Raw genomic sequence first — 24,753 nt, forward strand, 5'->3', positions numbered from 1 at the left:
TGTATCTACTGTTGTTGTGTATCTACTGTTGCTGTGTTTACTGCATACTGCCCAGCTGATCAGTCCTTTCTTCTTTGTCCTCTATACCAGGTACACAACCAATGCACTATCAAATGTAATTGGAACATTGAGCATGAATGCAAAAAGAAAAGACCTGAAGTTGATTTTCATACATAGATTGTTATATTAGATATCATGTACTGTATGATAATTTTCATTCCTGTGTTGACAATAGAAGCAGCCTGTATGCCCAGTGTATATCAATATAGATTAGCTAAATGGTAGTTTACATATGTATGCTGATAGGTGAAAATTTCTCAATGAAATAGGTTGCATCTCAGACTTAGTTTACTTTGTAATATGTGCTGTAATGTATGCCAAGCATGAAAACTGTACATCATTGGCTAAGTTCTTCCTTTTCTGATTAATGGTCTCATATAACTAGTAAACCACCTGTTAAGACAAAGAACACAAAACTTGCAATCTCAACCTCATGAAGGTCGAGCCCAGGTCAAAACAGACCAAGCAGGCCCGCATCGAACAAGCAGTGGCCCAGGTCTGGCCCATCACGCATGGGCTGGATTTGGGCCCGTGATTATTTGTTCGGCTGACTGTGCACGCAGCCTCGTTTCTGATTTTTAAGCATTTCTGAATGTTGTTATAGATAACTTGCAAGCACGTAATTAATTAGGACTATCTACTGTTTTCAATTAGTAGAGACAAACGCGACAAGAAACGTAGTTGCTATAGGATATCCTTTTAAAATAAGAACGAGATGAGCCTCGACAAAAATAAATAAAAACGCACGAGTTGCGGGGCCCTCGTTAAATGTATATTATCGAAGCATTCAGTTTCCAGGATGGGTCGTTTAGCAAATCTCACGGCCCTCCCAGAATAATAACGCGATAGTCTCTTTAAGCGCGTACTTAATAATGTTATCTCCTTAAACTCGGGTGCACATTTATGTGACCCAAATCCCAATCTCAACGGAATCGAAATGTGTCTCTAACCACGGGTACATTGATTGTGGCGTGGTCTGAGATGCATTTCCATGACGTTGCAAATTCTTTTCATAAGGAATGAGACGAGCCTCGACAAACAAAAATGTACAAAGTGCGGGGCCCTCTAAATGTATATATATAAAATACTTAGAATTCGGGACATGCCGTTTAAGCGAATTTCATGGCTTTCCCCAAAATAACAACACGCTAGTTGCTTTAAGCGCGCCTTTAATAATTTATTTTCCTTAACTCGGGTGCACATTTATGTGACCCAAATCCAAATCTCAACCGAGTCGAGATATGTCAATAATCACGTGTACATTGATGTAACGTGATTCGAGGTATGTTTTCGCGACGTTGCAATTCCTTGTAAAAATAATAATAATGATAAAAGCGGTTAAAAGATAAAATTGGCACATAAGTTCATATTTGTATAAAATCAGATAATCAAGCCGAATATAACAGTTGAGCGACCGTGCTAGAACCACGGAACTCGGGAATGCCTAACACCTTCTCCCGGGTTAACAGAATTCCTTATCCGGATTTCTGGTACGCAGACTGTAATATGGAGTCATTCATTTCCTCGATTCGGGATCAAAATTGGTGACTTGGGACACCCTAAACCTCCCAAGTGGCGACTCTGAAATAAATAAACAAATCCCGTTTCGATTGTCCCTTAATTGGAAAAAACTCCCTTGCGCCCTTCGGGTGCGGAAAAAGGAGGTGTGACAGCTCTGGCGACTCTGCTGGGGATTGGCTTACCCAGAACCACTGGTTCAGGGTTAAGAATTCGAGCTTAAAATAATTGTTATTATTTGGCTTTATTTTATTATCTGATTTTTACATGTTTCGAGCCTAATGTGCTAAATGCTGCTTTTACTGCTTTGATATTGTTTGAACTGTACATATAAACTGTGCCGAAACCCTTCTCTTCTCTCTTGAGGAGCGCACGCTGGTCGTGGCTTCTTTCTGTTAGTGTCATATGCCAAAATAGAACGAGGATTCGGAGGAGTTGCAAAATCGGATGGCCTTTTGGTTACCGGTACACAGCTCCCATCCTTGGCTCGAGTTGTCCGCTCGGGTAAGCCAGGTCTAGAACAAACACCTAGGTTTTACAGCTTAGTATAACTTAACTTCATGTCGGATCCCTAGTAGGAACGCTTATTTGCATCATATGCATTTGACTTAGGGGACTCAGCACAGGGGTTGGGTCCGTCTAGGACAAGCAACCTGAGAATAAAGACCATCCTGCTACATCCTGCTTGCTTTATGCATTTACTTGTTTCAAGGCTTGCATGCTGACCGGTTTCTGAATATCGGGAATGTTTGAAAAAAAAAAGAAAAAAAAAGAATAACAGATAGGGAGATAATTATTCTTGAAAGATCAATACCCAGAAAATGGTTAAAACTCTGCCAGAATTTTGAAAAAAAAAAAGAAAAAATGTGTGTCTTATTAATTTGTTTTAGAAAGTAAGAGTCTTTGATTCATTTCTAAGAGAAAAATAGTGTGTCTCCAAAATTCGGCTTATGCCTGAACTACGTCAGTTTGATTCTCGCAGGGTGCGAGATACGTAGGCAACCCCCATCGGGCTCAACTTGTCTTTCAAAATATAGGTACAATCCAAAGAACGAAAGTTTTTAAGGTGACATCATACTTTTCGGAAATAACCAAATTTCGTTTTTCTAGGAAAAAAAAAAGGGTGTGTCAATTTGGTATTTGAGTCCAATGAGTCTGGATCTTTGCTTAATCACCCCAATAAACATGCAGAATGAGCATAAGTCCAAGTTTGCCGGTAACAGTTAGAAGCAAAATCCCTCTGGAAGTGCGATTATGGTGGGAGGATTTGGAAAAGTCAGAGCAAGACAAGATCAAACTGCACCTGGGAGGTTTGGTTAATTTGTTGAACGTCAGGCCTCGGTGCGACATCATAAAGGCTTTGGTTACATTTTGGGATCCGGCCCACAACGTGTTCCGTTTCTCGGATTTTGAACTCACCCCAACCTTAGAAGAAATGGCGGGTTACATGGACGTCACTGAAGGTTTGAGACACAAATACCTGATCGCTCCAAGAGCTGTGAATTCACACAAATTCATGGATCTGTTGAAGATAAGCAAGGGAGTCCCATACGCTGAACTGGATAGAGGTTTTTCTACCCTACAATTCATATACCAGAGGTACGGGAGCATAGGAGGATTTAATGATCCAGAAAGTGGTGTTTGCAGCAGGGGAAATCTGGTAAAATGGAATGAGCATAGGCGGTTCGCTTTTATGGTGGCATTTTTGGGCCTTGTGGTGTTTCCCCGAAAAGATAGAAATATCGACCTGAAAGTGGCTGGAATCGTCAAAGTCCTGATTACCAACGATAAAAGCATCCTTGCTCCTATGATAGTGTCAGAAATGTACCGAGCCCTCACGGCTTGTAAGGCCGGTACAGACTTCTTCGAGGGGTGCAACTTGTTATTACAGATGTGGATTATCGAACACTTGTGTCACCATCCTCAGTATATGCGCTACATGTCTACAAATGAGGGCTGCATCGAGGGTTATAACCTAAGGGTTTCAGGTTTCCGATCACCGGGAGGGTTTGAAGAATGGGTATCCTATCTCCGGGTCATCACCGCAGATCAAATAAACTGGACTTTGGGTTGGCTTTCTGTGGAAGAAATCATATACATGCCCGCCACTGGTCCTCACTTCCTCTTGATGGGACGCAGGGGTATTCAACCTTATGCCCCTTACAGGGTAATGAGACAGTTAGGAAGATGTCAAGTACTACACCCGGACGAAGATCTCAGCACTTATGCCGTCGAGGTCAGCAGTGACGGCCAATTTCCTGAAAAGACAGTTCGTTGCATATGGAGTGAATGCCAGTACCTGACGACAAATACTCGGGTAGAGAAGTCTCGCCGGCCTATCTCGCTTGGCATAACAAGAAGAACATTGTGGAGCGGCCAACCAAACGGCCTCACCTCCAAGATTTTGTTGAGTCATCACAAGAACAATGGGACTGGCTCGCAAAAGAGGAAGGTTACCTGGTTGAAATCAGGAAGCTAAAACGACAAGTTGAAAGGATTGTATTCGAAAACAACGTGCAAGTCGCCCAGGAGCAGGCTGAAAAAGACAAGCTAGCCCAAGAGAACCAAACCCTGAAGGCCCGCCTTCGCCAAGCCAGTAAGAATAACATCGACCGACAGAAGCGTTGCTCCGACGAAAGATTGATAGCCAGTTTGAGAAATCAGGTCATCTAGAGCCAAAAAGAATTAGACCAATCAGAGGCTTGCATAGCAAGGATGAAGGTCAAATGGGCAAAAGGTACAATGGCCCGGAGGAAGCGCCTACAGCAGGTCATGAGGGATTGTGAACTGAGCGTCAAAGCGGTAAAGGAAACAAATTCCGCTCTGCAAGAGCGGATCTTCAAGCAAACACAAGATGCCCAAGCCGATAGAAGACGCTATTACAATGCAATGACCAGGATGGAAAGGCAAATGGAGATGTTCCAGGATCAGCTCGCCACCAATGCACAAACGATAGGATTAAAGAGCCGACAGATGAGGCAGTTGTTCGCAGAAAAGGACAACATTCGAGCAAGAATTGACAAGATCGGGCATTACATCTACCTGAAATGCTTGGCATGCGAACAAACACCTCGGGAAACCCTTATTGTCTCCATCATGGGCTGCGTCCACCGGATTATGAACGAGTTGAAGAGCTTGCAAAGAGACCTTACACCTAGGGCCGCGAAAGGGCCGAAAGATGCCTCGTGGGTCCCTAAGTTGGAAAATTAGTCTTTGATCGAGTCCTGTTCGTTTTGTTTGTTGTTTCCCCATATGTTGTTTTCTTTTCCTCAAACCAAGTTTAAAACCGTGGAGTCTGTACTGTTGCTATTTTGTTAAAGTGATGTGTAATAGCAATTTTCGATAATGAAATTGAGTGATTCCAGAAGAATTTCTATGTGTCTTTACTTTGAGACAGAACTACGCCTGGTCTGATTCACGCGGGGACGTGATACGTAGGCAATCCCCATAAGATTCGACCGCTTTTAATAAATAAAGAAAAGAAAATACAAATAAAATAAAACGCAGGGTTTCCCAAAATACTTTAAAGGGACGAATGAGCAAACCGGGATGACGCATGTTGTTTGAAGCAAAGCATGTAGAAACGGTTAACTGCCTAGGTGCATTGCATCCTCTATGTGTTATGATCAAATCTGTTAAACTCTAACGCTAACAAAGTTTGTTGTTGTCTGATCCAGACAAGTTAGTTGTTAAAGAACTCTGGCAACACACTCATACCAAACCAGATCCAAAGGACCGGTAGCAACGAGCATGACTACTTCAGAGAATAGTAATGAGGAAGAGAGACCGATGAGCCAGTTGCTAAAAGAAGCGATGGAAAAGATTGAAAGGATGGGACTAGAGATGAGTGCAATGCAGCTAGCCATAGCCAAAACACAAAAGAGCTCTGAAACACTGGGACACATGCCGGAGTACCCTCACTCTGGCCCTTCCACAAGCCGCCCAAATCCCCTTTATCATCAAGAAAGAAGCCCTCATGATTCCCAAGCTCCACCACCCCATCAACCTCTCCCAACACCCAATATTCCCATTTTTGTGGGACCAACATCAGCCCCTTTGCAAAGGACGACCAGTGAGCCATTGTTTCAGGCTCACGATACACAATACTATCCCCCCGAGCCTACGTTTCATGCCCCCGAACCACAGGCTTACAATCCACATTTGGAAGTGCCGGCAGAGATTGAGAAGCCGGCTAAGGCCCCTGAACAGGATGAAGTATTGAGAAAGTTCAAAAGCCTGGAGCAGTCCTTCAGGAACTTGCACGGGCTGGGCAATCAAGTCAGCGTAGCATACAAAGATCTGTGCCCTTTCCCAGACGTCCAACTCCCGGCTGGGTTCAAGATGCCTAAGTTTGATTTATATGAAGGGCACGGTGATCCCATGGCACATTTGCGGGGATTCTGTAGCAAAATGAGAGGGGCAGGCGGCAAGGATGAGCTGCTGATAGCTTATTTCGGCCAAAGTCTGAGCGGATCTGCACTAGAATGGTATACCAGGCAGGATTCCAGCAGGTGGTACACGTGGGATGATCTGGCGCAGGCTTTTGCAGGTCATTTCCAGTACAATCTCGAGATAGTCCCTGACCGTCTCACATTATTGAGAACTGGGAAGAAACCCGGGGAAAGTTTTCGCGAGTTCGGGTTCCGCTGGAGAGAACAAGCAGCTAGAGTCGATCCTCCCATGAGAGAGGGAGAGATGGTGGACTATTTCTTGCAGACACTAGATCCAACCTACTTTGGTCACTTGGTGACAACAGTTGGAAAATCTTTCAACGAGGTGGTCAAGATAGGGGTCATGATAGAAGAGGGTCTGAGATCTGACAAGATCTTGAACTATTCGGCACTCAAAGCCACAACCCAGGCTATTCAAAGCGGCACGGGAGGTGCGTTGAGAAGAAAGAAAGAAGAGGTTGCCACGATCGAGGCAGGCAGTTGGTCCAGGGCTGGCAGGCCGCACTACAACCAACCCAGACCTCACAGGTCAGAATACCCATACAACCCACCACAAAATTTCTATCCACCTCGAGAACCACATTGTTCCGTACACCAAGCCCAGGCATACACTCAGCCTCCGGTTCGCCCACAATGGCGCGCACCGGCTCCCCAGAATATATATGCACCACCACAAAACACCTACCCTCCACCAAGGGCATATAGAAACCCTTCAGGGGCAGGTTTTCGGGGAAATCCAGATGCTAGGAATGACAGGTTGCGGAAGCAGAGAACTTTCACGGAGCTGGGAGAAACCTACACCGCTTTGTTCCACAAGCTGAGGCAATTGGGTTTGGTTAGTCCTGTCCAGACTCGAGAACCAAATCCCCCACCTCAGAATTTGGATCGATCAATCAGTTGTGAATACTGTTCAGGGATGCTCGGGCATGATACCGAGAAGTGCTGGAAATTAAGGCATGCCATACAGGATCTTATTGACACCAATAAGATCGAGGTCCAGACACCGGAGGCTCCTAACATCAACCAAAACCCACTGCCAGCGCACCACGAAACTCACATGATTGAGTTGGTGTGTGAGGGAGGAGAATTGAGAAAACCCTCACAAACAGTGATGATGATCCAAGCCGCCCCGAAAGAAGTCTTAACCAGTGGAGGAATGAGTGTACAGTCGCAGGGAGAAGGCATCAAGCCGGTAGTGATATTGGGAAAGAGCCCGTCCGCCATAACAAGCAAACCCGAGCCAAGCAAGTTGGTAATATCAGGGATCCCGCCTACACCGGCAGTCGTGTTAAAAGGGGTATGTAGAGAACTGGTGACCATAAGGCCTGTGGTCCAGCTGCCGATGATTGACAGCAGGGCTGTGCCTTGGAAATATGAAAAGGCGGTGGTGATGTACAAAGGAAAACAGGTGGAAGAAGTCAGTTGTGAAGCGCAAGGGTTGACTCGATCAGGTCGATGTTTTGCCCCGGTAGATCTAAGAAGAACCAACCCAGTTGCAACCAAGAAACCTGTGTCCGAAGAAGAGGCTGAAGAGTTCCTGAGGAAGATGAAAGTACAAGACTATTCTGTGGTCGAGCAGCTGAGAAAAACACCGGCCCAGATCTCACTGTTGTCATTACTGATCCATTCTGAGGAGCATCGTCGGGCCCTGTTGAAGATATTGAACGAAGCTCATGTACCCAGTGAGATTTCTGTAAACCACCTGGAAACCATTGCCAGCAAGATTTTCGAGGTGAACAGGGTAACATTCTCAGATGATGACCTGCCGGTGGAGGGTACGGAGCATAATAAAGCTCTATACCTAGCTGTCAAATGTGAAGACTCGGTGGTAACTCGAGTATTGGTGGATAACGGCTCAAGCGCCAATATTTGCCCACTATCTACCTTGAACCAGTTAAAGATCGACCACGGAAGGATCCACAAGAACAGTATCTGTGTCCGAGGGTTTGACGGAAACGGAACAGCCACTGTGGGGGATGTTGTACTTGAACTGACCATCGGTCCAGTCCTGTTTACCATGGAATTCCAGGTATTAGACGCCACAGTATCTTATAACCTACTGTTGGGACGACCATGGATTCATGCAGCCAAGGCGGTGCCCTCCACCCTACATCAGATGGTGAAGTTCGAGTGGGAAAGACAAGAGGTCGTGTTACACGGCGAGGATACAACGTGCACCATGGGCGGAGCCATTGTACCTTTCATAGAGACCGCTGATGAAAAAGGTCCTTGGGTCTACCAGATTTTCGATACAGGGTCGGCCAACAAAATTTCTGAAGGAGAAATCATCCCGCACCCTAGGGTAGCTACCGCAACAGTCATGATGGTCTCAGAAATGCTGGGTAATGGATTTGTGCCGGGAAAAGGCCTGGGAGTTGAACTTCAAGGGATAGTCCAACCTGTCTCCCTTCCTAAGAATCTGGAAACTTTCGGGTTGGGGTTCAAACCAACCGCAGCAGACAGGAAGCAAGCGCGAAAAATGAAGAAGAGGGTCTGGTTTCTGCCTAAACCAGTGCCACGCCTCTCAAGGTCTTTTGTTAAAGCAAGTGCCAAGGGGTCAGCGATCCCAAAGATTCGAGGACCTTTGATCGGTATAAATGAAGACCTGAATCAGAGTTTTGAGAGGCTATTCGCGGATGTCAGTATGGTGGAAGCTGGAGAAGGTTCCAGCAGAGCAGAGATACAGTTTGTGGGGCCTGAGGCCAAGACCAACAATTGGACAGTTACTCCTCTTCCTGTCCGAGGGGAGTCTTGGTAGTAGGCTTTGATTTATGTTTTGTGTGTTTTGTTTTGTCCGGATTATTCAAGGGTGTAATCCAAATTTTACTTTCGTTTTTGTAAAAGTGTGAACCCTTTTATCCCGCAAGTTTAATAAAGTTCTTTTCTTTTGTCCCATTTTAATTTTGTTTTGTTCTTTTTCTTTCTGAACAGTTCTCTTTTTACTGGTTCTAATGACATGGCATGCACAGCGGATCTTCGACCTAGTCTAATAAATCAATCTGAATCCGACTCAATGATGCAAGAGGTCGTTTGTGATGATGAATCTGAATGTGACGAAGGTGAAGCCTTCGAAGAGATAAACCGAGAACTGTGCCAATTTGAAGAGAAACCCAAGCCTAACCTAAATGACACTGAGGCTGTGAATCTAGGAGACGCTGATAACGTCCAAGAGACCAAAATTAGCATCCACATTGAGCCGAATGTCAGAGAAGAATTGATCAAAACCCTCATGGAATTCAAAGATGTTTTTGCATGGTCATATGACGATATGCCTGGATTAAGCACCAATTTAGTGGTTCACAAATTGCCCACTGACCCGGCATACCCTCCGGTCAAGCAAAAACTAAGGAAATTTAAAACAGAAATGAGTGTAAAGATCAAAGAAGAAGTGATTAAGCAGTTACAAGCGAAGGTCATTCGGGTCACTCGATATCCCGAGTGGTTGGCCAATGTGGTACCAGTCCCAAAGAAGGATGGAAAAATCAGGGTATGCGTCGACTACCGCAACCTCAACAAAGCAAGTCCCAAGGACAATTTTCCATTGCCCAACATCCATATCTTGATCGATAATTGCGCGGGGCGCGAGATCGGATCCTTTGTAGATTGCTATGCGGGTTATCATCAGATCCTAATGGACGAGGAAGATGGGGAAAAAACAACATTTATTACGCCATGGGGAACTTACTGCTATCGGGTAATGCCGTTCGGACTGAAGAACGCCGGGGGAAACATACATGCGAGCAATGACTGCTGTGTTTCATGACATGATACACAGAGAAATCGAGGTGTACGTCGATGATGTGATCATCAAATCTTGGCGTCAGGAAGACCATGTAGCAGACCTAAGGAGATTTTTCCAAAGACTCCGAAGGTATGATATCAAGCTCAACCCGGCCAAATGCGCATTCGGGGTTCCATCAGGAAAGCTGCTAGGATTCATCGTCAGTCGACGGGGGATTGAGTTAGACCCATCCAAAATTGAATCCATCCGAGATTTGCCACCGCCAAGGAACAAAACAGAGGTAATGAGTTTGCTGGGTAGACTCAATTACATCAGCAGGTTCATCGCCCAACTCACAGCAACTTGTGAGCCCATATTTCGGTTGCTGAGAAAGGATGCTGCGGTAGGTTGGACGGCAGAGTGTCAGGAGGCCTTCGACCAAATCAAAGGGTATCTGTCTAATCCACCCGTATTGGTCCCGCCGAAGCCTGGGAAGCCCTTAATTCTTTACCTAACGGTCTTGGAAAATTCATTTGGTTGTGTATTGGGGCAACATGATGACACAGGAAGGAAGGAGCAGGCCATCTACTATCTTAGCAAGAAATTCACAGTACATGAGGTCAAGTACACTCAACTCGAGAAAACATGTTGTGCCCTAACTTGGGTAGCTCAGAAGTTGAAGCACTACCTGTCTTCATATACTACTTATCTCATATCCCGCTTGGACCCATTGAAGTATATCTTTCAGAAACCTATGCCCACGGGAAGGTTGGCAAAGTGGCAAATTCTGCTCACAGAGTTTGATATCATCTACGTAACAAGGACGGCCATGAAAGCCCAGGCACTAGCAGACCATTTGGCAGAGAATCCCGTTGACGAAAAATACGAGCCTTTAAGAACGTATTTTCCTGACGAAGAGGTGATGCATACAAATGAGTTGGAATTACCCGAGGAACCGGGTTGGAAGCTTTTCTTTGATGGAGCGGCAAATGCAAAAGGGGTGGGAATAGGGGCAGTACTCATCTCTGAAACAGGACGGCATTATCCTGTTACGGCCCAACTGCGCTTCTATTGCACTAACAATATGGCCGAATATGAGGCTTGCATTCTGGGTCTGCGCTTGGCTGCTGACATGGATGTCCAAGACGTCTTGGTCTTGGGAGACTCGGACCTCTTGGTACATCAAATTCAGGGTGAATGGGAAACACGAGATCTAAAGCTCATACCATACCGAAGCCTTCCCTCACACCCCACGCCCCCTATCCGAACCCCCCCTTCACTCGTCTCCTTCCCCTAGCTTGAACCCCCAAACCCTAGCAAGCCGCCCTGATATCCCTTTCACCAGAACCCGGCGGCATGAACGCCGATGACCACCCCCTTCACACCCCTGAAGCATCCAACCACCCTGAACACGAATCCACTAACCATGTACCTCGAATCACCTCCTATCGTCTCGAATCTGGATTTGAAGATTCGAGACAAAACTCGATCTATACCAAACCTCACCATCTTTGTATCAGACACTCCCATGACTTCCCTCGTGACCAAACCAAGCTTGGTTTGGTCCGAATCTACCCACAACTTCTAAAAAACCAGATCTGAAAATCCAGACCCTAGAACACATGAACCTGTGGAATCCGGCCAGTCTTGACAGGGGTCTGAGGTCTAATAGACCTTAATCAAGGTGTTCTCGTGTGAGAACACCCTGATTAAAGTTTGTTCGGCCTCAAATGGTCAAAGTTGAGTCAGTTTTGGTTCAGTTTGGTTTAAACATTTTTTCGGTAAATTTTCTTTCCCTTTTGTTTTATTCAACTGCTAATTAAGTCGTTAGCATGCCTTGTTGTGATTGTTTGTTATTTTCTGATAGTTTTCTTAATTTCTTCCATCTCTGTCAAAGACCTTTTATTTGGTCGATTGTTTTCTGTGTATGATTTGAATGTATCCTATGATAAGCATGTCCGATTAGGATAGTCGTCGCATGAATAATTTATATAGGTTCCCAGTGATTGACCAAAGTTGTCCGAAGCCCTTTAGGTCCATGTACGTATTATTTATATGAGCGACTGATTGTTACCTGTTATAATTAGTATAGTCGACTTGATAAATGTCGTCGATTAACTTCCTACGACTGAATGTTCAAATACTCTAATACGTACAACCTCACTTGACTGAATGGACCTGTATTGTGATTTGAATGTTGGACATTATCTATGAATGCTAGTTTGTAACTGCATTGTAAACAATTAAAAGGACCAGGCTAGGGCAGTTCTGAAATGGAACTTTCAGAAGTTCAAAATGTCCTGAGGCTGCAGTGATGCAGGACAATAATAATCAGGGTTTAACAGGGGTAGTCTGGGGTTTGAAAAGAACAAAAATGATTAGTTTAAATGAGCTGACAAGTAGGGTACTAATTTGGGATTAAACTAATACCAATGGGGAACAAGACACAAGAGTATGGGGTTTAAAATGAATACTTAAATGAACCCATAACTCTTGATTAAAGAAAAGCCAGGCGTGGGGAACAAAAAGGGCTGGCATCAAAAGATGCTTAAGCATGGGTTTAAAGAGTATGGGCAGTCTGCAAGTGGGAGGATCCAGGCAGCTTAGCTGCACTGGGTCGTTTGGCTTATAAATAGGCCATTTCAAAACTTAAAATGGGCTGGAATTTTTAGTCTTGAAAAAAGGTCTTGTGAGTTTAAAGAAAACTGAAAACATAAGGAAATTTCTAGTAAACACTGTAACCAAACACTGTCTGAAAGCTACATAAGAGTTTATATTGGTCAAGCTGTCTTGGCCAAGTTCTGTCGTTTGCACTGATTGAGCTGCTTGTGATTGTTGAACTGCTGGTGTTGCTGCATTGAACACTTTGTTACTTCTGTTGTTTCATTACTCTTTTCTGGTATTACTTGTTTGGTGCTCGACCATCTGCTGGTTTTCTTTGTTCTGGGAATTGTTGCTGGTTGTCTGTGGACTGTGGAAAACATTTGTGATTGTTGGTTTGTTGCTGTGTTGTTGCTGTGTATCTACTGTTGCTGTGTATCTACTGTTGCTGTGTTTACTGCATACTGCCCAGCTGATCAGTCCTTTCTTCTTTGTCCTCTATACCAGGTACACAACCAATGCACTATCAAATGTAATTGGAACATTGAGCATGAATGCAAAAAGAAAAGACCTGAAGTTGATTTTCATACATAGATTGTTATATTAGATATCATGTACTGTATGATAATTTTCATTCCTGTGTTGACAATAGAAGCAGCCTGTATGCCCAGTGTATATCAATATAGATTAGCTAAATGGTAGTTTACATATGTATGCTGATAGGTGAAAATTTCTCAATGAAATAGGTTGCATCTCAGACTTAGTTTACTTTGTAATATGTGCTGTAATGTATGCCAAGCATGAAAACTGTACATCATTGGCTAAGTTCTTCCTTTTCTGATTAATGGTCTCATATAACTAGTAAACCACCTGTTAAGACAAAGAACACAAAACTTGCAATCTCAACCTCATGAAGGTCGAGCCCAGGTCAAAACAGACCAAGCAGGCCCGCATCGAACAAGCAGTGGCCCAGGTCTGGCCCATCACGCATGGGCTGGATTTGGGCCCGTGATTATTTGTTCGGCTGACTGTGCACGCAGCCTCGTTTCTGATTTTTAAGCATTTCTGAATGTTGTTATAGATAACTTGCAAGCACGTAATTAATTAGGACTATCTACTGTTTTCAATTAGTAGAGACAAACGCGACAAGAAACGTAGTTGCTATAGGATATCCTTTTAAAATAAGAACGAGATGAGCCTCGACAAAAATAAATAAAAACGCACGAGTTGCGGGGCCCTCGTTAAATGTATATTATCGAAGCATTCAGTTTCCAGGATGGGTCGTTTAGCAAATCTCACGGCCCTCCCAGAATAATAACGCGATAGTCTCTTTAAGCGCGTACTTAATAATGTTATCTCCTTAAACTCGGGTGCACATTTATGTGACCCAAATCCCAATCTCAACGGAATCGAAATGTGTCTCTAACCACGGGTACATTGATTGTGGCGTGGTCTGAGATGCATTTCCACGACGTTGCAAATTCTTTTCATAAGGAATGAGACGAGCCTCGACAAACAAAAATGTACAAAGTGCGGGGGCCTCTAAATGTATATATATAAAATACTTAGAATTCGGGACATGCCGTTTAAGCGAATTTCATGGCTTTCCCCAAAATAACAACACGCTAGTTGCTTTAAGCGCGCCTTTAATAATTTATTTTCCTTAACTCGGGTGCACATTTATGTGACCCAAATCCAAATCTCAACCGAGTCGAGATATGTCAATAATCACGTGTACATTGATGTAACGTGATTCGAGGTATGTTTTCGCGACGTTGCAATTCCTTGCAAAAATAATAATAATGATAAAAGCGATTAAAAGATAAAATTGGCACATAAGTTCATATTTGTATAAAATCAGATAATCAAGCCGAATATAACAGTTTAGCAACCGTGCTAGAACCACGGAACTCGGGAATGCCTAACACCTTCTCCCGGGTTAACAGAATTCCTTATCCGGATTTCTGGTACGCAGACTGTAATATGGAGTCATTCATTTCCTTGATTCGGGATCAAAATTGGTGACTTGGGACACCCTAAACCTCCCAAGTGGCGACCCTGAAATAAATAAACAAATCCCGTTTCGATTGTCCCTTAATTGGAAAAAACTCCCTTGCGCCCTTCGGGTGCGGAAAAAGGAGGTGTGACAATTCAGTTTTTCGAATTTTATGCCTACCCCTACCTGTATGTTCAAGGTTATTTAGTAATTTAATGGAGCAGGTCAATTTCATCTAATCGGTTTATAGGCTACGCTTGATTGTTCATGACAAAAAATCTTAAAGTAATAAGCTAAAAGAAGAACCAATCCTACACCGTTAAGACCATTCTCTTTCATTTCAACTCAGTTTGAGAAAATAACGCCACAAAACTTGGAAGATACAAATTTCCCACTCAAAACTTCCTTAGTTCTCATGTAGAGCCTTCATCAGATATAGTCTACTGAAGCTTTGTCCCGCAACACTGCAAAATTTTCAAGTAATTTTGTATCGGCTGAACCCTCTTTTCAGTATTTAATCAACTGTTTTCGTAAGGCCCACGAAGAGAGCAAGAAAATTGCATCAATGAAGGATAAAAACAACAGGTATGAGATGGAATTAGTGGTTAAACAAGTTAAGAAGCTTGTGGTTTCTTATTGTAGGATACATTTAGGGAATTGAATGGAAGGGTGTGTTTGAATTATAGGTGTTAAACGGGTGGGCCGGGCCAGGCCGCTTTTTTCGGACCCATACGGGTTACGGTCCGGACCGGTTCCGGGTTGATTCTTAACGGATTTAATGGGTTCGGGTTCATCCAGGTAAAAATTGAACTGTACGGGTTACGGGTTGAGGGGGCCGGGTTTAGTGTATTTTTTAATTTTTTTTTGTATTTTGTATAACTATTGTAAGTTATATTAATATAAAGAATACAAGTAAGATGGAAAAAAATTGCATTTATAAATTTCAAGTGCTACATTTATTTCAAAATTCAAACTTACAAATTGAAAGGTTTACATTTAACAAGTAAATTAACCAAAAAAGAATAAATTCAAAGGTTTTGCATTGCCTTAGTAAGTTCTTCATAATCAATATGAACTGAGTGACCTTATTCTGGAGTATTAAATTCGGATGAGTTATCATGTGTTAATATATCTCCAAGTTCCTCGTCTTCTAGGCTATCAACATCTTCACGTCCTTGATTTCTTCGTTCCGATCTAATCCAATCTCTGAAACATACTAAAACTTCCAAAGCATTGCTTCCCAATGAGTGACTGGTGTCTCTAAGTTGTTGTCTTGCTTGGCTAAATGCACTCTCTGATGCAACAGTTGAAATTGGCACATTCAGCACGTCCCGAGCCATAGCGAAAAGCACAGGAAATTGCTTTCCATTCTCATGCCACCATCCCAACGGTGAAAATTCCTTTGTGCGAGCCTCTTTTTGCTTCTGCAAGTAGAATTGAAGTTCATCAATGTTCCTGCTATTGGTTTGAGTGTTAGAAAATGTAGAAAAAATATTAAAACTATTAAGGTCTTCTTCATCATCCACAGTAGCAGAAGTGGTACAATGCATAGTGAGATTAACATTGCCTACATTAAGAGCAGCATCATCAATTACATTTGCATAATAATTGTATAATTGTTGTAAATATTCATTTAGCTTGTTCATACAAGTATATAAATCTGGGGTTTCAGTTGGTCCAATCTCCATATAAGTATAAAGCATTCATTAATTGGTGACAATCAGACATCTTAATAGAAGGATTTAAAACGGCACCAATTAAGTAAATCGGAGGAATTGGAAAGAAATATTTTTTGAATTTTGCTTGCATTTTTTCAACAACATCCCTATATTTTTCTTTCTTCTTAAATTCAAAGAGTAGAAAAGAAATTTCAGCTATATGTACTAAAGCCATAGTAACAGTAGGGTAATATGCTCCAGAAAACTCAACAGTAGCTGCGCCCAATGGTGCTTTTACGAAAGTATGGTCACCGGTGGCTAATACCTTCTCGAGACTATCGAACCTGAAATCCACTTTCCATCGCTCTTTTTAGGTTGGCATAATATAGAAAGAGAGTGCCAAGAAACAACACATACCTATCACTTTTGGAAGGTTTGGAACCCTTACTCAACATAGGGTCCAAAAACCCGACATACCCTTTTTTTAGAGCGTATAAGGGGAAAAGAGCTCTTGCATCGTTAGCCGCTTTTCAGCAACTTCAGTTATTGGAAATCTATATTTGTAGCAACATTTTAAAAATCTATATGTATAATTCCATCTAGTAACAATTTCGTCTGGCATGAATCTGGGTTTAAGGTTATACTGGACACACTTATTCTTAAATTCCTTTATTCTAGATTGTCTATTATTTCTTTGAATAACACCAACTGCTCTTCTAACATGAGTAATCTCAGTTGAAAATAAATCAAGGCCACTTTTAACAATTAAATTATAAACATGACATGCACACCTAACATGAAAAATTTCATCAAGAGGTGGTTGCAAATGCAGTTTTAATATTGAAATTGCGGCATTATTGTTAGAAGCATTATCAAAAGACATACACAATACTTTTTGCTTGAGATTATAAAATTCAACAACTTCACAAATAGTACTACTTATAAACGTAGCAGTATGACTCTGATCTTCATCATATCTAAAAGCGATAATACGTTTTTACATACAAGTATTATCATCTATCCAATGACATGTAATTGTTAAATAATCATTTCCATTAATAGCATGGCCAATATCAGAAGTTAGAGAAACTCTACAAGGAAGGTGGTTAAACAAATAACGTATGTATGTTTGATATTGTCCATGAAGTCTAAAGTTATCAGCTCTACAAGTACTTCTAGGGATACCTTTAAATAAAGGATTGTAAATCCTTTGAATATACATAATAAGATATGATGAAGAAGCAAAAGAAAAAGGTAGACAATCCAAAACAATCATTTTTGCTAACTCCTCACGTTCCTTCATTTTATCATATTTCACAAGACCACCAGTAGTAGGGTTTAGAGTTGATTGATTTCCATCTCCATCAGATCCCCATTCTATAGGATGCTCAATTCTCATATGTCTACTAAGTATCCCAGTCCCCCCTAATTGACCCCCAGTCTTATGTTTAAAAGTATCATTACAAGGTTTATATTTAACTATATCAGTACCTTCTATTTCCTCAAAGAATTTCCAAACCTTACTTCTTTTTCTACGATTACTAGTCGGGGCCACAGGTGGTCTACTACTAGCAACACGACCATCACCCCTGCTAGCAGCTCTAACACTACTAGGTGTAAGTGGTATCTCATCTTCCATTTCTAATTCATTATCATCTATACCAAAATCTTCCTGCAATTGTTCATAGTCTATATTATTATCAGGTAATGTTTCAGGAATATTTGGAGAGGTATTTAAATTACTACCAGATGCTGAACCTGACGTACTACCTCTTTTTTTATTTTCTCGATTAGTAACCTTGTTACAAACTCTTTTTGAAGCATTAAACATATTGTAAAAATTTAACTACTAGCAACAAAACAAATAAATATGCAAGTAAAATAGTAAATAAGAGAAAGAGTTGGAGGGAGTGCACCGAATTCGGTAATAAATTGAGCACTTGATGATTCCGCAACTCAAATGTTACCACGAAGAAACGTCAATTCTTCCAATTTTGAAGTTCAATTGTTCAAACTTCAAAAAATAAGTACTACGATAAATTAAATTCCAAAAAAAATAGCCAAATAGTTGATTGCACTTTAATAGGTGAAGAATGAAGATTGAAGAATGAGAGAATATGAGAATTGAGAGATGAGTGAAAAAATGAGGAAGAGGGGGGGTATTTATAGATTTTGAAAGGGGGGTTAATTTGTTTTTAAAAAAAAAACAAAATTGGGCTATTTGTGCAATTCACCCATTGGGCAACGGCCATTTTCTGAAATGGACCGTTGCCAACGGTCAGATCTGGCCCAAATTAAAAAAAAATTAATTTTTTTTTTACCATTAAACCGGGTCGGGCCGGTTAACCGGTTTATGGCTACTGTTCACCTAACGGGTTAGACTGGTCCGGGTAACCGATATTTTAATGGTAAATGGACCAACCCGCATATCCCCCCTAACCCAGCCCAACCCAGCCCCCTTTAACCGGTCCGGGTCGGTTCCGGTTTTAACCGGGCTGGGCCGGTCCGAAACCAGGTTGACCCGGCCCGTTTAACACCCCTAGTTTGAATGGATTCCTAATAGTGTATATTTGAATGGAAGGGTTATTGAGATGACAAGTATTTTGGAGGAGGAAAGGGGAGGTGGGAGTTTGGTAGGGAAGACGAGAGAGGTGGGAGGGAGGGGGAAAGGGAAAGGTCTCTTTTTTTCGGTCTCATTTATTTTATTTTGATTCCCATCTTTTAATAAAAACAATACTTTCCACGCGCCTTCGCAGCGCGATTTACACATAATTTAACCATGTCAGTTGTGATGCTTCCACATAGGCATAGTCAACGGTCAAATGTGTTTATTAGTATTCATTGCATCAAGTTGAAATGTTCAATTGGTAAAAATGCAAGTTCATGTATCGGCTTTTAAAAGTTCTAGCCAGGAAGCCATTACGCAAAAATGTTAATTGCTAAAGGAGTTGTATTTCTTCTTTCATTTTGGGATGACCCTCAAAAAATAAAAATTACTACAACGTTTTGCACCAAATCTCATTATGCTAGCATGCAATAAATTGATATAAAAATATTACTTCCTTCGATCCACTTTAAATAATTTTTTGATTTTTTTTATGGTCCATAATATTTATTTTTTCACATATCAAGAGGGAATAAATTTTATTTTTTTCCAAAGTTTCCAATGGAGTAAAGAGCCTAGGAGCGGTTATTATATTTTCAATGAATAAATTAAGGTTAATATGGTCAGTTTTATTAATTAATGCTAAAATATGAATTTCTTAATATGTGTGAAAATAGCAAAAAAAATCAAATAAAGTGGACCAGAGGGGGTATTAATTAACTACGATCAAATTATGTCTGGTGCACAAAGTATTTTGTGTTCACATAGGGCCCGGAAAAGGACCGCACCCCAAGGGGTGTGATATATAAAGCTTACTCTAATATAAGCATCAGTGACTGTTTTCATGACTTGAACTCGTGACCTATAAGTTACATTTCAATAACTTTACCGTTACTTCAAGGTTCCCCTTCTAATTTGAACTCACTTGCAGCTGCTGCACATTTCACGATCAAATTATATACTCACTTCGTTTCAATTTAGATGAGGTAGTTTGACTCGGCACAGTGTTTAAGAAGAAAAAAGACTTTTTGAAACTTGTGGTCTTAAAAGCTTAAGGATTAAATCTTTGTGGGGCTATAACATTTGTGTGATCATACAAACTTTTCATTAATGGTAAAATCGGTAAAATGAAGAGTTTAAAATTGAATTATGTTCAATTGTAGAAATGTGTCATTCTTTTTTGAAAGACTAATAAAGAAAGTGTGTCATCTAAATTGAAACAGAGAGAGTAAGTATTTATAGAAGACACATGTAATATTATTATTGATTTAATATAAAAATCAGATTTGAGTATTTTTTTTCCGATGACTTCTCATGAAGCTTCGACTACTGTGGTTTAATTTTATCTCATTTTTTTAAATTTTTTTTTTGAATGTTGCCCATGGTTTTGAAGTTTGATGATGGTTTATTTTTGATTGATGGAGTAGACTTGTACATATACTTTTACCTAATCTTATCTCTTGATATTTTGGCTAAGGATGGGAATGAATTTTCTTAGTAATATTCATCTACAAAGTTGTTAAATGAAATTATGACAAAGGTGACAAAGACATGTTAGAAACTTTGGATAACACTATATTAATGAATTGTGGTTTGGCATAGGAAGTAATTATAAGGAATAAAGAGTCTCCTATCGTTTTATCCACTAATCTTATAAAAATATATTTAGAAAGAGCGAATATATGACTGATACAAGAATGGTTCATGAGAGAATTTCCTACATACTACCAGAAACTTTGTAAACTTACTTGGAACCAGAAAATATATCTTTAGAATGCAAAAACTTTTTATGGCATCTAACTAGTGATAATCATTTCCTTATATATATATATATATATATATATATATATATATATATATATAAGATGGTAATGGAAGTATAACAATAACAACAGTAACAAACCCAGTATAATCTCACAGGTGAGGTCTGGGGAGGATAGTGTATACGTAGACCTTATCCCTACCTGGAGAGGTAGAGAGGCTGTTTTCGATAGACCCTCGGCTCAAGAAAAGGTGGTAAGAAAGAAAAGGGAAGAACAAAAAGAAGAAAGAGGGGAAGAAAGAAAGAAGAGGTAGACAAAAGACAATAAGGAAAAATGGGAGAAAAAGTAACATCAAATAGTAACAATCAGGGAGCAATAAATTTAGTAAAAGGGGAAAAAGTATCATCAAATAGTAACAATCAGGGAGCAATAATTTCCGACAGCAATTTTCAAAAAACAATGTACTTGGTAGCTAAGTACCAGATATACTAACAAACCAGAAGAAAACATCTTTCAACCAACAACAAGAGTATTACTAGTACTCCTGGTAAACTTAGGAGAAAGTCATAATTACCTGTCAACCTACCACCTTAATCCTCTGGGCACATATGTGAGTGTGAACTAAATCATGTTACCAAATATCAATAAGAACTTGATTGCTGACACTTGAATTGTATTCTCTTGCTCTCCAGGTGGGCGCCTGATTGCTGAACATGAATTGTTTTTCCTTGCTCTCCAGGTGGGCGCTTGATTACTGAACTTGAATTGTATTCCCTTGTTCTCCAGGTGGGCTCTTGATTTCAACAAAAATAGATAAAACAAAGAAAATTTTCTGCCCCAGTTTGGTAGCCGGACGCATATGTGAGTGTTAAACTGAATCATATTACTAAGAACTTGAAAGCTGAAACCTGAACTGTACTCCCTTGCTCTCCAGGTGGGCGCCTGATTGCTAAAACTTGAATTGTATTCCCTTGCTCTCCAGGTGGGCGCCTGATTGCTGAAACTTGAATTGTTGTTCCTTGTTCTCCAGGTGGACACCTGATTACTAAATCTTCAACTGCTTTTCCTTGTTCTCCAGGTGGATGCCTGATTGCTGATACTTCAACTGTTGTTCCTTGTTCTCCAGGTGGACGCCTGATTGCTAGTACTTGGTCACGCTCTTATCTTTAACAACCGTGTTGCTCTCCCTGTTCTTCAGATATGCACCTGATTTCAACAAAAATAGACAAAACAAAAGAAAATTTTCTGCCCCAGTTTGGTAGTTGGGCGCATCTGTGAGTGTTAAACTGAATCATATTACTAAGAATTTGAAAGCTAGGTCCCATTATCCAGGGGGTCCTGACAACTCTTAACTAAACGACAATTTTAAGTCTAAGCTATATCTTTTAAAGGTATGACTTCCGCTAAATCTTGTTATCTAAGAGGGCCTTAAACTGCTCCCCATTATCCAGGAGGGTCCTGACAACTCTTAACTAAACGACAATTTTAAATCTAAGTTATATCTTCTAAAGGTGTTACTTCTTCTAAATCTTGTTATGCAAACCAGTTTTAAACTACGTCCTATTATCCAGGAGGGTCCTGACAATCAAAAATCAAGTCTTATCTTAAGAGTGACAATTTTACGGCTAAATTATATTACCCTACAACAAACTTATGCTAAACCTTGTTAATGGAAATCTTAAAGCTAGGTCCCATTATTCATGAGGGTTCTGAAAACTTCTAATTGAATCATATCTTAAATATGCGAACTTTAAAACCATCTTATTCCTTGGGATACATTTATGCTAGATTTTACTACTCATGACTGTTTTAAATTTTAAATTAGGTCCTATTTTCCAAGAGGGTCCTGACAACTCCTAACTAAATTTTATCTCCAGAATGAAAATTTTGAAACCAACTTATATTCTTTTGGGGTACATTTATGCCAAATCTTGCTACTCAGTCGTGTATTTTGAATTTTAAACTAAGTCTCATTTTTTAGAAGGGTCCTGAAAACTCCTAATTGTGTCCTATCTCGAACATGTAAACTTCTAAATCGATTTATATTCCTTTGAGATATATTTATGCTAGATTATGCTATTTCTGAACTTTGAACTAGGTCCCATTTTCCAGGAGGGTCCTGAAAATCAAAAATCAAACCTGTTTGGTGACTGCCTTTCTCCACGGAGGGTTTCTCCGAAACAAACGAACTTTTCTGCCCCTATTTCAATCAAAGAAAAATCTTGTTAGTTTAAAATGTGGTGGTTGGTTTGTGGCCTTGACTTTGAGGGCGATTGCTCCTTCACTTCCTATGATAATTGATTTCCCCTCGAGGACCTTACTTGCTTATGGACTAGCCACTTTCTCTGTCATCCTTATCACAGAAAATGCCCCTTCTCTGTTCAGACCCAATTCCTTCTATCTGTTGCACTGCTCATGAACTGACATTTACCAACCTTTGGGTTTTACCGAAAATACCTTTGATCCATCCACCTAACACCCTCCATCTGTTGCATCGTGCTCTTGTGTTGACATGTACTGCACCTTTGTGTTTCTCATGAATTCCAAAGCACGTTAATTTCCATCCACTTAGTGCGCATGCTGTTCTTTCCTGACTTAAATCACTGGCCTTGGCCTTGAAGTATATTGTTCCCTCACTCGTCATGATAACTTTGATTTCTGCTTGGAAGACCTCGCTTGTTACTGGTTAACCACTTTCTTTGTTGATCTCATCATAGAGAATACCTTTGACTCGTTCACCCAACATCCTCTATATGTTGCACTGTTCACGAATTGAAATATACCAAACCTTTGTATTCCTCATGGACCCCAAAGCATGTTGATTGCTACCAACTCAGTGCGCTTGTTGTTCTTTCCTAACTTATGCCACTTTGCTATGCTGGCCAGATCCCGTTTTGTGCGATTGGGAAGATGGTGGAAAATTTTGAAGTCATTTCTCACTTATTTTGACCATACAGACTCAGGAGGAGGAAGTAAACAAGACAAAAGGAACAGAGTAAAGGACAAAGTAAAGAGATGACTCCTAACAAGAAAACTACAAAGTAGAAACCTATCAGATGTGGATACCAACTCTAATGACCATGACATGCACCTGTAGCCTATTCTGTTGAGCAAGTCTGATGTTCGACTCTTGTTGTACCTTTAAACCGTGAAACTGGGCTTCAATGCTCCGATTATCCAATCTGATTCACAATCCTTATTCGACTTGTAGTGCCCGGAGAGTTTTTACCATCATGTCTCTCTCATCCGTTCTTTCTCTCAACTCACTGTCGCCTCAAGGTGCCCGTGAAGGTTTTCACCAATAAGACTCTTTCATTTTTTATTTCTCTCAGCTCCCGTCGCCTTACGATGCCCATGAGGGTTTTCACCAATAAGACTCTCTCATTTTCAATATTTTCTGCTTGGACCAGAGTGTTGCCCTTGATATGAGTCCTCCACTTCCTTGACTTGACATCTCTTGAAGACAGATCGGAAGGTCTTTCTTTAGACCGTAATTTGGGTTTTTGGATAGGGTTAGAAAGAAAGGATATCAAAGGCTCAAAACAATTTGAATGGGTTCAAAATTACAACTTTCGAAATTAGATTTCCTACCACAACCACCACTTCTGCCCCAGTTTCTTTGCTTGTGAACTTTTGGATTTTTATTTTAATGAGACCGAACCGTGAGTCTGCCTATGTATCCTTAAAAGGAATCAGATTGAACGTAGTTCATGTCATAGGAATTGCTCAGTTGTTGTGATTTTTCTTTTCTTTTTCTTCTTTTATTTTCTTTTCTTTTCTTTTCTTTTCTTTTCTTTCTTCCTTTTTCTTTTTTTTGTTGTTTTGTTGTTTTTTCTTTCTTCTTTTCCTCTTTTTTTCTTTTTCTTCTTTTCTCTTTTGCTTTTCTCTTTTCTTTTTATTGTTCTTCTTCTTCTTTTCTCTTTCCTTCTTTTTTCTTTTTTTTCTTTTTCTTTCTTTCTTTCTCTTTCCTTTTCTTTCTCTCTTTTTCTTCCTTTTCTTATCTTTCATGCTTGTATTTCTGATATTCGCTACTGATTCCGAAAGAGGGGTATGAAAGAAAATAAATAAGGCTCAAAAGGGGTGACGAGGGATAAAGTGTTTAGATAGCGGAACAAAATGCCTTCGTCATTCCAACCTTCAAAACTTGCCAAGTACAAACAACACAATTAAACAAATCAAGGAAAACATTTGTAACATCTTTTGGTTGTGCCAGACTTGATGACCGTATCCACACATTCGCCTTCTACACTTGTTATATACAAAGCACCATTGGACAACACTCTCACTCTCATTACCGCGAACTGCCTCTACAAATTTGGGGCAAACTTGCTTTTATCTTCAAATTGATGCGGCAGGATGCATTTCAATAGGGGTTCTTTA

This window comes from Nicotiana sylvestris, chromosome 3 (assembly GCF_000393655.2).
Source record: "Nicotiana sylvestris chromosome 3, ASM39365v2, whole genome shotgun sequence".
NCBI lineage: Eukaryota > Viridiplantae > Streptophyta > Magnoliopsida > Solanales > Solanaceae > Nicotiana > Nicotiana sylvestris.